Raw genomic sequence first — 12,756 nt, forward strand, 5'->3', positions numbered from 1 at the left:
GATGGGACTCGAAGTGAGACGAGAACGGTCCTTGGAACGGGGAATGGAGGACGGGAATGGGGGGTATAACTTTCTGTTTTACCGGACCGCTGGTAGTGAACCCTTTCTCGTATAAGCGAAGCTAAAGGTTGCAACCCTAATTTACAAATCATTGTGTGGAGGGTGGATAGGGGTTCTCCAAGACAAAGCGGTTCATTGAAGCGTGAAATGATGTTGTTAGGTGGCAACCACATAACAATTTTAGACGCTTAGCAACGCGGAAAAAATCGACAGACCAACTCTGACTCTTCTGTGCTATGGTTACACAAATTAAAGCAACATTATAGGTGTGCCGAGTATTATTACATCAACTAAACTCGAACATGATTAAATCCGTCATGGTGACCATTTCGTCGACAGTAAAAGGGGAATGCGCTGTAAAACACAATTTAGAGTCTTTGTAAGAGAGCATCTTGGTCGCTTTATAACAGAGCATTATTGGTCGGCGCCACGTACAATGGTTTGGGTCACGTGGCTATAACTTCACTTGCACCAGAGGCAACGACGTGTGTGTGTGTGTGTGTGTGTGTGTATGTGTGTGTGTGTGTGTGTGTGTGTGTGTGTGTGTGTGATTTGTTGTTGTTGTTGTTGTACGAAATATCATAGTCACTTTCTATTTTTAAGTGATCAAGGGAAAGACTTAATTTGGATGTAAAAAAAAATGTTAGTATACACGTCTAGGGATTTAATCTGCGGTAACAAGTGGAGAATGTTTTCCCTCTGACACGTGATGGGGGGGGGGGATGGCGCGTTTTGATATTGTTAAATCGGCCTTGTTCATGTTATTAGGCCTACGCATTGTCCGCTATGGAAACCATCTTATACGGAATATTCGTCCATTAATCTGATAAAGTATACTGACATGGATTTTTTTTTTTTCATGTTGTCTTCATCCGATCGAGGCATCGAGACGACATCGTCAGACGCATTGTGTTTTGGTATGCTTACAGACGGCGAATCTCGCGATATCACTTAAGCGTCAGAAAAGTCAAAGAGAGTCCGGGCATGTTTATTTTATTCATTCGTCATAGTAATTGACGCAGAGTTTTTGTGACACTTTCTGTCAATCAGATCCTGACTCAAGTCGAAGAGGTGTAATTCTATCCCTGATTGCGTACTCCATAAGATGATCATCACCTTTTATGAGTCCCTGGGGGGTTCTTCTCACCCCTTTTCCCCTCCTCCTCTCTCCTCCTCCACCCTCCTCCTCATCCTCCTCCTCATCTTCTGCTCATGGCAGTCTTCCATCCATGACCCTTCTCTTGTAGAAGAGTAAAGTAGGACTGGTCTTGGTACGAGCGGGTCAGTGACTGCCTCTGCCCGAAGACGGGGGATGACTCGGCCGACGTGATTGGATGCAGATCGGGGCGGGTGAGTGAGCGGGATAGATGACAGCTCTCATTTGCCATCGCTGCTCCTGATAGAAAGGTTAAGGGGTTCTTTTAATTTGAATTAGGAAGCGGATTCCGAGACCGGCAGGAAATATAAGGGGTCGTTGCTTTCTGCAAGACTCTCTCCCCTGCTTCAGTGATGTCTGAAGATGAAAAATCGAACGAACTTTGATTGTCTTTCTGGAAGTCATGGACTTTCGTAATAGTTACTTACAGGAAGACAATTTTCGGGGTGTTTTTTCATGTCTATCTCACAGACAGTTTCCCCACCAAGATGAGTAATGACATCCCACCTGTCATGGTGGAAAACTCACACGAAGACGCGAGCTCATCTTCTCGAAATCTCTGAATAATTCTAAATAAGGTTTGGTGCGGACTTTTCGCTCGTTGTTCTCATGGGCCATTATCTTCGTTGTTGTTCCGCATTTGAGTGTTCATGATAGGGCAAATATTTCGCAAAACTGTCAATAAATACATCACTAATATTATCGCTACAAAAAAAAAAAAAAAAACCTTGAGTTTAAAGATCAGCTCGTAGTCTTTAGAGCATATAACCAAAGTATGCAAAATACCTCATAATAACGAAAGAAATATTTCCGATAGCAAAAGCCTCTTGGCTTATGAGGTTTCTTTGGATTTCAGTTTGCGTAAGATTTTTTTTCTTTTTAATGAAAGCCATCCGTAAAATGATAGTGTTGACTATCAAACTAGAAACTGCTAGTTCTGATGTCCTTCTAGCCAGGTGATCAAAGCTAGTAGCTTCTAAAATGACCATTGACTGAGTGGATGAAATGAAGAGGATCTGAGGGACGTAAGGAAGGACGGAATCATCCAGAGAAACTAACGTGTTGATACAGAGAGACGGCAATAAAGGAACAAAATGCATGAACACGTACATCCTAATTTCAACGAATAAGGCAAGTTTTTAACCCAACTTTACACCAACATTTTGGTTTTCCTTCCAACAAAATGAAATTACAATAAGACATTTTAATACACAAAGCTATAGTCAGTACAGCATTGTTATCAAGGAAAATACTGGAACTGGAGTAAAATAAATGCTGTGACTTTTATGACAAAAACCGAATCAAAATTGTTTGAAGTGGAGGGGACTGCTAAAAAGCAGATTATGTATATAGTTTGCAATCTCCTCATAAATGGTCTCAGTTCCATCATGAAATATTCAAATGAATTTTGACAGGTATCAGACTAAGTGAATAAACCACCCCCGTGAACAAAATACGTGAGACGAGAGATGGTTATCCAAGACAAAATTAGAATCTTCATACAGAATCAACGCTTATTTTCAATGTGGCATAAACATAAAAAAAACTTCAGTTTTGTTAAAACCAGTTAAGGAAATTGTCGTTGGATGTAATGGACAGGATCGATAAGAGGTCGACTTCCTTCTTGTGTAAAAAACTAACCTTGAATGAGTTGACAAGTTTGTACCAGGGAGGTGGGAAGAGATCCCACCTCCCTGTTTGTACTGAAGATCTTTTAGATTTTCGGCATTGATGTCCCTTTTCGAAGCTTTGTTTTCTGGTGAGCCCAGAAACCTTTGAGAGGATATGGAATAAAATGAAATTGTCTGCGTTTCAAAATAAATGATTATGCTTACAAAATTTTATAGGATGTCTGAATTTGATGTTGTTATCCTTTCTGGGGGTATTTTAACCAATATCATAAGCTCCCTGCATGTATCTTATGTCAAGGTGGTCTTTTCTGTAAACTTTTGACAAGAGAAATGTTGTTGAAATCAATGAATGATGATAAAGAATAGAATCCAGTCGAGTCATGAGGTTAACGGATATTACGAAGTGATGATGTCATATATCGTTTGTTTTGGTGTTGTTTTCGTTTTAACTCGACAAACATGACAAAGGAGAAGATATTTCGCTATTTGTAACATAATTAATCCGGTAGAGTTGCTCGATCTTAGAGCGTGACCTAGATCCTCAACAAGTGAGTTTTTTGCTGATTCATTCCTCATTATTCCTCGAGAGAGGGAGGGAGGGAAAGAAAGAGAGAGAGAGAGAGAAAGGGGGGAGGGGGAGAAAATAATCGGAGAAAGGACAAAATTTTTGCTCACAATGGCTGGGATTGCAGGCGATAAATTCAACGCTTCCCCTGCGAGAAGATCTGGTTGATATCGTAACTTATAACATCCGATATTCCTGCGATACAGAAGATTGTCATGCCGTTTTGTCTTCTTAGATCCAGTCTGTATAGTGTTGTTTTTGTTGTTTTCTCCTGTATCAGCCTGCACTTTTTTAATCTTGTTGTCTCAATTGCAGTGTCAGAGCTTCTAACCTTCAGCAAAACTTGACAAACAATATACAGTTGAGTTCAACCTGTACGTTACCCTAAAGCCTGCATGAATTACTGTTTGTACTCTTGTTTCTGTATTATTGTCATTTGAACGCAGAAATATCAGAAGCAAGTTTGTTTGTTTGTACCTTCCTGTGAGAATATCATTTGATAAAAAATGGCTGAGATATCCAAAACAGAACAATCCCAATCTAATAAAAGATGGGACCCACTTTTTATTAGAATTGCTTTGTGTTATTTTATTTTTTACATCTCAGCCATTTCAGAACCGATTTTCCTCAAATGAACTTTTAATTCCCCTTAGAATTGTATACTCTTTAACATTTTATGAAGTGTTTTCTAAGTATCTTGCTAAAAGTTAAAGGCTGAATCCTCACCTCACTGAACCAAAACTTTACCATCCCTTTAACGCTAACCGCTGTTTACCGAGAAAACATGTTTGGATTTATTATATATAGTCATTGTCAGTGTCGTTGATCAGTGCATATCTGTACATAATCCCTGGCTTCCAAAGAACATCATACAAGATGTTGCTTAATACGTACACGATACTGATCTGGCCCCTAGTTTTATTACCCTACTATTTTTTCTCCAATCTCCCAAACACACTCACAACCTGCACAGTTTTGAGGATATGCTTTTACAAATCTCAACACGTAAAAAAAAAAAATGAAATTAGGAGATCGATCATTTGCCTGTGTAGCTACCATTATAAGTCAGAAAATTCATAACTGTACTATTATTCAACTCAAGTTTCAAAAGACTTTTTTTTTTTAGTGAGTTATCATTCACGATTGTTGAGCTCATCAGGAGCTCTAACTGTAAATTATTATCATCATTATTATTATCATTATTATTATTATTACTACTACTACTACTACTATTATTATCATTATTATCATTAACATCATCATCATCATTATCATTATAATTATATCATGAGCTACTGCAATGGTGACGATAATTTTCTTTATTATGTTTTTAACATTGATGCTATCATTATCACTAATGTTTCTCCTGAAATATCAAAATCTAATGGGAATAACCGGTACTTGTAAATCAGCTGAATGAGTAAGCATCATTTGTAAGCAACGGCAGTAAGCGTTCTATAAGCTGTAAAAAAAAAAGCTTCGCCATTAGTAAGGACTAAGTTGTCAGTCACTATTACGTTGCACGCCAAGTAAGAAAAGCAAAACAAACTCGTGAATGAATTGAAAAGGGTGGAAAAATGTGGTCAACGAGCAACACATCGTTAAGGACACAGGAGCGCTCTTCAGTCAGCGCCCATCGCGGCAATTCCCGGGGGGAAATTGGCCATTGATTAGCATGTTTCCGATGGAGGGCTGAGAGATTTCCTCTGATATACAGGGGGGCATTCTCGGCAGGGTGCTTTGCCGTGATAGCCCTGATGCACTGATGGGCTGGCAGGGCCTAATATACGAATGGAGCAAGCGAGTATGAAGAACCAACTGTTTTTGACGCCATGAGCAGTGAGTGGCGCCATTTCGGAGACTGTTGTGAGGTGATGGGCAGCAAGAGAGACAAAAAAACCAGGAGATGGCAGGTGGAGTGGGTTTGTGATAGTGCAATCAACTGTAGGGGTCACGGTTCGAACCTCGGCCCAGACAAGACACACCAAGAATTAGACCCTATGCAGTTTTATAATCTCATATTGTTAGGATCTCATTACAGTGAGGGTATTAAATCACATGAGATGAACTTAAATCATAATCATAACCGGCATATGACATTTCTACATACCGTTCGTGGCGGTTTCAGGAGAACATTTTGGCGCGTCATATCAAATTTCAACATCATTAGGTGATCCGAGTATCCTCTCGGATCACCTTCTGTATCTGTACGGATTCTTTCTTCTTCTTCTTTTTCTTCATCTTCTTTCTTCATTTCTCCCCAAAAGTTGTGCAGAACTTAGTTCAGAAAGTGCTATGCCTATCAAGTTCAAACTTATACCATGTATGTATCGTGTCCCAAAGACGACAGATCTAGTTATCATTATCATTATGAACTTGCGAATGTCATGTGATGAGCAGTCGACCAATTGGGTTGCAGGAGTCTGGTCTTATCATAGACAATGTTGTCTGCACGTAATAACGACAATGGACCTCGGATGTCAGGCGCTGTGGTGTCTACGACACATGATGTCAATGGATGCATTCGACGTTTCTGGGTTTTTTTTTTTCCCCTTTTTAATCCGAGATAAGATTTCAAGTGTGAAGATTTCATTTAAGTTTGTTGGCGATGATGATTATGATTCAATCACATCAATTGTGACTGCATAAATGTTACTATGATGTAAATGGGTAATCTGGTCGTTCATAATTACATGCTAAACCAAGAGAATTGTCAACTAAACCTCTGCATCACGTGTCCTTCAGAAACTCCACGTAGTCTAGCAAATGAGAAAAGGAAGATCTTTGTTTCACGTCTGCTGTTTTGTTTTTGTTTTGTTTCGTTTTGTTTCATGCAGCTGTAGATAAGTTCATCGAAGTACAACAACATCGTAGTGCGTGCGGCTAATCGTCAGCTTTAATCATGGCTGTCTTGACGAAAAAAAGTTTAGACCATATCAGAAATAGCTCGGTTTTTCATAAGTGATGATGACATCGCTGCCTCGGAGGGAAACGGTCGGTCGCTGGGGACAGCTCGAGACCCAAATCATCTGGTGCGGGTACATCCTCTTGCCAAACGCAGATATGACACGTATAGGTCCTCTCCGTGTATACATGGCAGCGCGATTGGCTTGCACGCATATCACGCGCGCCCGAGACAAAAATGATGTTTCTTGAGCGATTCCCTGGTGTGACGCAGCGAAATTCCGCGCGTGCGCACTTTCCATTTGTCTTCAAATTAAGTTTGCTCTGTGTTTTTCCCATCCCTCATAACAAACCGTTTGAATAAAATACTTTGATCGCTGAGCATTTATGCGTCATATGTGATGTGTGTTGTCATTGGTCAATGTTGTTTCTTTCCTGCTGTACAGCTCATGATGCCAACATTATTCTTCAGGGTGACGTTGAATAATACTGGGGTGAGGAAAGGAGAAGAAAAAGCCGGATAGAAATATGTGATCAATATCTGAAAGAAAAAACAAACAAACAAGTAGTCCTATCATCAAGGGACTGAAGTTTTTTCTTTCTTTCTCATTCGTTAAGAATCATCCTCTGATCTTGCAAATAAAGGACGTTTTTCATATTTCAAATTGCCGACACAAATTTCAGAAATATTGCAAGAAGACTGCTGACCGCATTACGCAAGAATGCAGTATGCGCACCAACCATGAAATAATAGATAACACAGATGAATGGTCAAATGAATAAGTAGGATAAGTAAATGATAAATAGATGAATAAGTGTGTAAAGAGTAATAAAGAAATTGTAGGAGATGTAAGGCCACATTGATTTTTACAATAAGTTTCTTCCATTCCTCAGATTCATGTAACTTGCAGCATTAGAAAAAAATATACATGCTACATTTTGACATTGATATTAACATTACTTTTACTTCACATTTTGTCTATTAGTGAAATTTTCTCGCGTAACGAAAGTAGGATGTAAAGTTTCGTCGTCATTTTTTTGTTATTTTTTTTTGCATGCAATCTTAAAGGCATAATTTACAATTTGCAGAAGAAACAAAAACCAAGCATTAGTGCTTTAAAATAAATCTAAAATGTGAGTTATGGGTAGAAACAACCACTGTAAAGATTTGAATCCGTATAACCGATGGTAAGTATTGTTAGATACACAAAATGTGAACAATGGTTATAATAAAAATATTTCCAGACTAAACCGTCTACAGTTATAGTTTAATGAGAAAAATATTGATATCTCCTTATATTTTAGACTTTACAGCAAAAATTTTATATGGTAGGATGTTTTGTAACACAACAGACCTACACATATGCATCAAATGTGATATCTTAAACATTTTTAGAATCACTGCTCCCAAAGGTAAACAGGACCTTTAATCTCTCTTTGTCAGAGGGGTACATACGATATTGTCACAAAGAATAAGAAATGAAAGTGACAGGTGATAAAGGATATAATTACATCCCTTTTCGATTGAATATTTCAAATGAAAACAGAGAATTAGACAAGAACGATTACGATGGGTATAGAGTGTAATATATTTCTTTACTCTACGTTTTATTGTTATAGCGCAGTGTTTAAGATGTTCCGGACAATCTCTTATAGAGACTTCATTAGCATAAGGGGAAATCCCCCTTTGTAAGTCACGTGGGTCCCGTGTTGATTATACGCGGAAGGCACAGTGACACGCAACCATCACCTGCTTCTAATCCAACTGGACTTTGACGAATGAAATAAACGGCGAAGGTCAAAGCGGATTGCGTCGACACATTTCATTCACACCTGAGCACCTAGCGGTTGCAAAACACACAGCATTCATTATTGATGTTTATTACGCTTGGACGTTTAGTTTTAATCAAGTGTATAAACATCATTTTGTGGACAAAATGAGGGAGAGTACTGCCAGCTGAGACTGCGGTTGAAGTTTTAGCAATAGCCTGTTAGAATACAAACATCGATATAAAACCAGACCCAAAAATGTAGCCTGGAAATGGACGAACGTGTAGGAGTCATTTTTGCAGTCTAGTGATGAAGCGCTAAACGAGCCCGACTGTCCTATCCTGGACACCTCTCACCGTTACAGCTCGCCGAGCTGATCGGCAATTTGTCCGGTGATTTGCGATGACCTATTCGAAATATGGGCAACAACTACAAGAGGTAATCGAATCCCGGTGCTTGCCTTTAAAAAATCATCCTGTCAGCGAGCCGTCATCAAATGACACTACCACTCGGGCAAGTTCCCGCTGACACCCGGTCTCTAAGGAGACAGGGTAGTCTTGAATTCATTGATTCCCCCTCATACCCTCCTCACCCTATCACGGCCACGAACACCTGCACAGGAAGACGGCCAAGAAAATCTTGAAAATTGGGAGAGATATTCAATACCATCGGCGTGCCCACACGATAACTACCTTAATCCCTCATTGTCGTTTAATTTTCCCCTTTGGTAGTTATTTCGATTTAAAAGGAGGAACTAGCGTTTTAATGAATCAGAGTTGATGTCAAAGGACGAATTCGTTTCTGGCGCTCGTTTTGATACAGATCAACTACACAAACAAGAGTTAGATAAACAATAAATAAGCAAGTGAATCAATGAATATATAAAGTTGATATAATAGTCAGTCGATCGGATCTTGTAAAATTCCATTTTCCATCATCTTCAAAAAGTATCCTCGTCATCTTTGTTCTCTTTTACTCCTCCCCATTGTTCCTCTTCCCGTCATTTTCTTTCTTTTTTATTTTCTTTTTGTCTTCTTGTCTCTTTCTCGTCTTCTTCGCATTCTTATCTTTTTTTCTCCTCTTTGTATATATATCTTGGTTATTCTACTCAATTGTTCATATGTTTTATCAAATACTTTACGACCTACACAGTTGTATGTAATTCTTACAGATTGATAAAACAAAATGATTTGTGTAATGTTTACTTTGTATATTGCATCACTCTTTTGTTAGATAGAAATAAAAAATGATTTGTGTTATGTTTGCTTTGTATTTTGCTTCACTCTCTTGTTAAATAGAAATAAGCGATGACTGCATTGAATTGAAATGTAGCTACTTGTGTTTCCTTCGTTCTTTCCTTTTCTCTTCAGTATTATTCCTCAATGTAGCCTTATATGCTTTCAGCTTCTTCTTAGTTAATTTCAAACTTACTCCCCTTCCCATCCTCTTCTTCCTCCTAATCCTCCTCCTTATTTTTCTCCTTCTCCTTCTTCTTCTTCTTCTTCTTCTTCTTCTTCTTCTTCTTCTTCTTCTTCTCATCCTCCTCATCCCCTTTATCTCCAACTTTTCCTCGCGTCCTCTTCTTAATTCCTTATTCTGCCTAACTTTTTCCTCATCGGTCTTTTATGATGACATTCTCATTCTGTTCCTTCGTAAACATTGCATATCATAGATCTGCATGTCATCGGAAAGATAAGGACATAAATTAGAAGACACAACATGTATGCACAACGTTCCTTTTTAATGCTGACCCGTGTATTCGGGAGGTGTCAGTATTTCCTTCCATGGTGTCTTCTTAATCAACTAAATCATCAGCACCCACTCTATCCTTGTAAGTCCGTTAATGTTTCTTCCTCCCGCAGAGCATCAAAATCGCAGTTCTGCATCCTCCCTCCCCCTCCTCGAATCACCTGCGCATAACCTTACATGAACTCGATTGTCAAAGTACCTTTGTGAACAAAGAGAAGGTCTTTGGTCAACTCATAAGATCGCAGAATTAAGTGTATGGGCTCCCTTTACTAGTCCTCGTGATGAACATGATGTAGCAAGAATGGGCTTGATTTAATTTGGACGAAATCCCCGAAAGAAGAGTGCCCCTCTGCTGTCCAAAAGCACCGAAAGGTTCAGGGGCACTGTCTCAGCGATCGTCGGATGAGAAGCAAATTCAATTTTGGAACTCCGGAAGTGATTCAAAACAAGAAGAGGTTGAGCCGCGGCAAGTTTGGTTTTTTGTATTGTCACTGAGTACGTTTCTTTCCCGATTGAACGCGGAGATGGTATCCACCCTGTAATTAGGAGGAAAATGTTTTAGTGGCAAAGCGCGGGGAGACGAAGATAACGAAGAAGACTTCGGAATTGAAATATGTGGAAAAACTCACACAATTACAAACAAACTAAAAATATTTGTGATTCAGCCGCGTCCGTCAGCTTTGAAAACGCTATTTTTGTTTTACTGCTGAATGCGTTTCGAGCAGGGAATGATTTAACGTTTTTACATTTGAACATTGGGTATATAGAATGACGTAATGTCACACTACATAATATCATTATAAATTTGTCTTATTGCGTAACAATAGTAGATTCACCGAAGACAAGACCTTCTTACTATATCACTAAATGAACCGCAACAAGTGATTAAGACAAGTGACCTTTCTTTTCTCAATCACTGAAAAACAAACAGTTGCCAAGCACGGTTGTATCAGCTAGAATAGATGAATGATATAATTAGTTTATAACCTGGTGCAATGTACTCAGTAGCCGAGTATAGGTATCAAAAAGCAAACAGTCAGCTTAGGATGTGATGTATAATGAAGAAAAAAAAAGCAAGGAAACCGATAACTGAACAAATCTTACGACGTACAGCGAAATGTTGCAGTTTTACTATGATTTTAGGTTTGTTCTACTTGAAGGGGAAATCCAGTCCAAATATAAGTTAGTCTGATGAAAAAGAGTAAAATCTTACGAGCTCAACGGTAAAAATTTGACTGAAATCGGATGAAAAATAAGGAAGTTATGACATTTTGAAATTTTGCTAATTTCTGCAAAACAGTTCTTGTACAGTGGATATGAATATGCAAATGAGTGAGCTAACCATGTCATACCCTCACAATTTTCCATTGATCGTGTACAAAAAATGACGAAAATCTAATGTTTCTGTCATTGAAATGTGAAACATGATATTATTCCTGGTTGTGTAGCAGAATAGTGATCAGTTAGATATAACAGATTTTGAGCCTCGGGCATAATTGCGTTTGAATGAAAAACTGGAAATTTCAAAATTTTATGTACAAACTATATGGCAAGTTGTGAGGGAATGACATGCTCACTTTGTAATTCGCATATTCATATTGACTGTTCAAGAACTGTTTCCCCCCCCCCCCAAAAAAAGAAAAAAAAAAGAAGCAAAACTTCAAAATGTCATAACTTCCTTATTTTTCATCCACTTTCGATCAAAATTATACCATTGAACTCATAATATTTTACAATTTCTTATCAGACTAACTCATATTTGGACTGGATTTCCCCTTTAAAAATGTCTTATCACTCTGTGTTTTACGTAGTCTTCCGTCATTACTTATGCACATCCCCACCCCCTCAACAAAAAGGTGAAAATGTGAAATGTATTAACTTTCACATATTGTACAAAGTCCTCAGAAAACTGTCATTAAAATATACACATACACACAAGTAGAAACAAACACATAGACATGACACCACTAAAAAACCTAATTCCTATTAATCGTATACCATGACAATCCAGTATAATAACAATTACATACCTGCGTTTAGATGACACTTGTAATTGGAGACAATTGATGATTTCACAATTTATGACACTTATAATTTGACATGGGGAACAATAAAAATCAAGTCAAATCAAATAATGCTTAAGTTAATGATTCTTACATGGAGCTGTTTTTATTGCAACTGATTGACAAATTGTCCTTTATCATGTTTATCGACGTAAACACCGATTATTCAGTGTAGTAGCCATGATGATAATTAAAAAAAAAAAAAATCAAACACAAAAGAAAACACAAAAAATAATATTACCCAGGTAAGAATATCCTCAATTCTTTTTTTTTCAATCATTACTACTACTCAATACACTTATAAATATGTATATCAATATCATTTTTTTTTCTTCAGTATATTATGTCAGATTAGATATGCCTGAATATCATAATCATGCAAAGCAGCATCTTCCCACAATGCAATGGCTAGAAAACATGATTCCTACAGGTGATGAATTTACTTTAACCCCCTTTGGCGGTTACCAGCGACACTGAAAGGTGTGCCTTTCAACCCTATTTTGTCCGCCTCCTCGCTTTGATATTCACCGCACTTGTAACGTAGATACTGTTCATCGTGACAAGTTATTTCTGTCTTGTCTTGCGAAGTTAAGTTGAATTCTCTTGCGAAGTTAAGTTGAATTCTTTTTGACGACGTCGACGGGCCCTCACGTACTTTCCCCTCAATCCCCACGACTCTCTTTATCTTAAATTGGTAAAGCTGTTTGCCTTGGCTGTGGATATCCAAAGGTGTGGGTATCATCGACACTTATTTATTATTTTTTGCAACATTCCTAGCGCTCTCATTGTATTTACTAGTATTTTATGCCGAACCGTTGTATTTAAGAAATTGAAAAACAGGGTGTCTACAGGAGTGTA

This window comes from Diadema setosum, chromosome 20 (assembly GCF_964275005.1).
Source record: "Diadema setosum chromosome 20, eeDiaSeto1, whole genome shotgun sequence".
Taxonomy (NCBI): domain Eukaryota; kingdom Metazoa; phylum Echinodermata; class Echinoidea; order Diadematoida; family Diadematidae; genus Diadema; species Diadema setosum.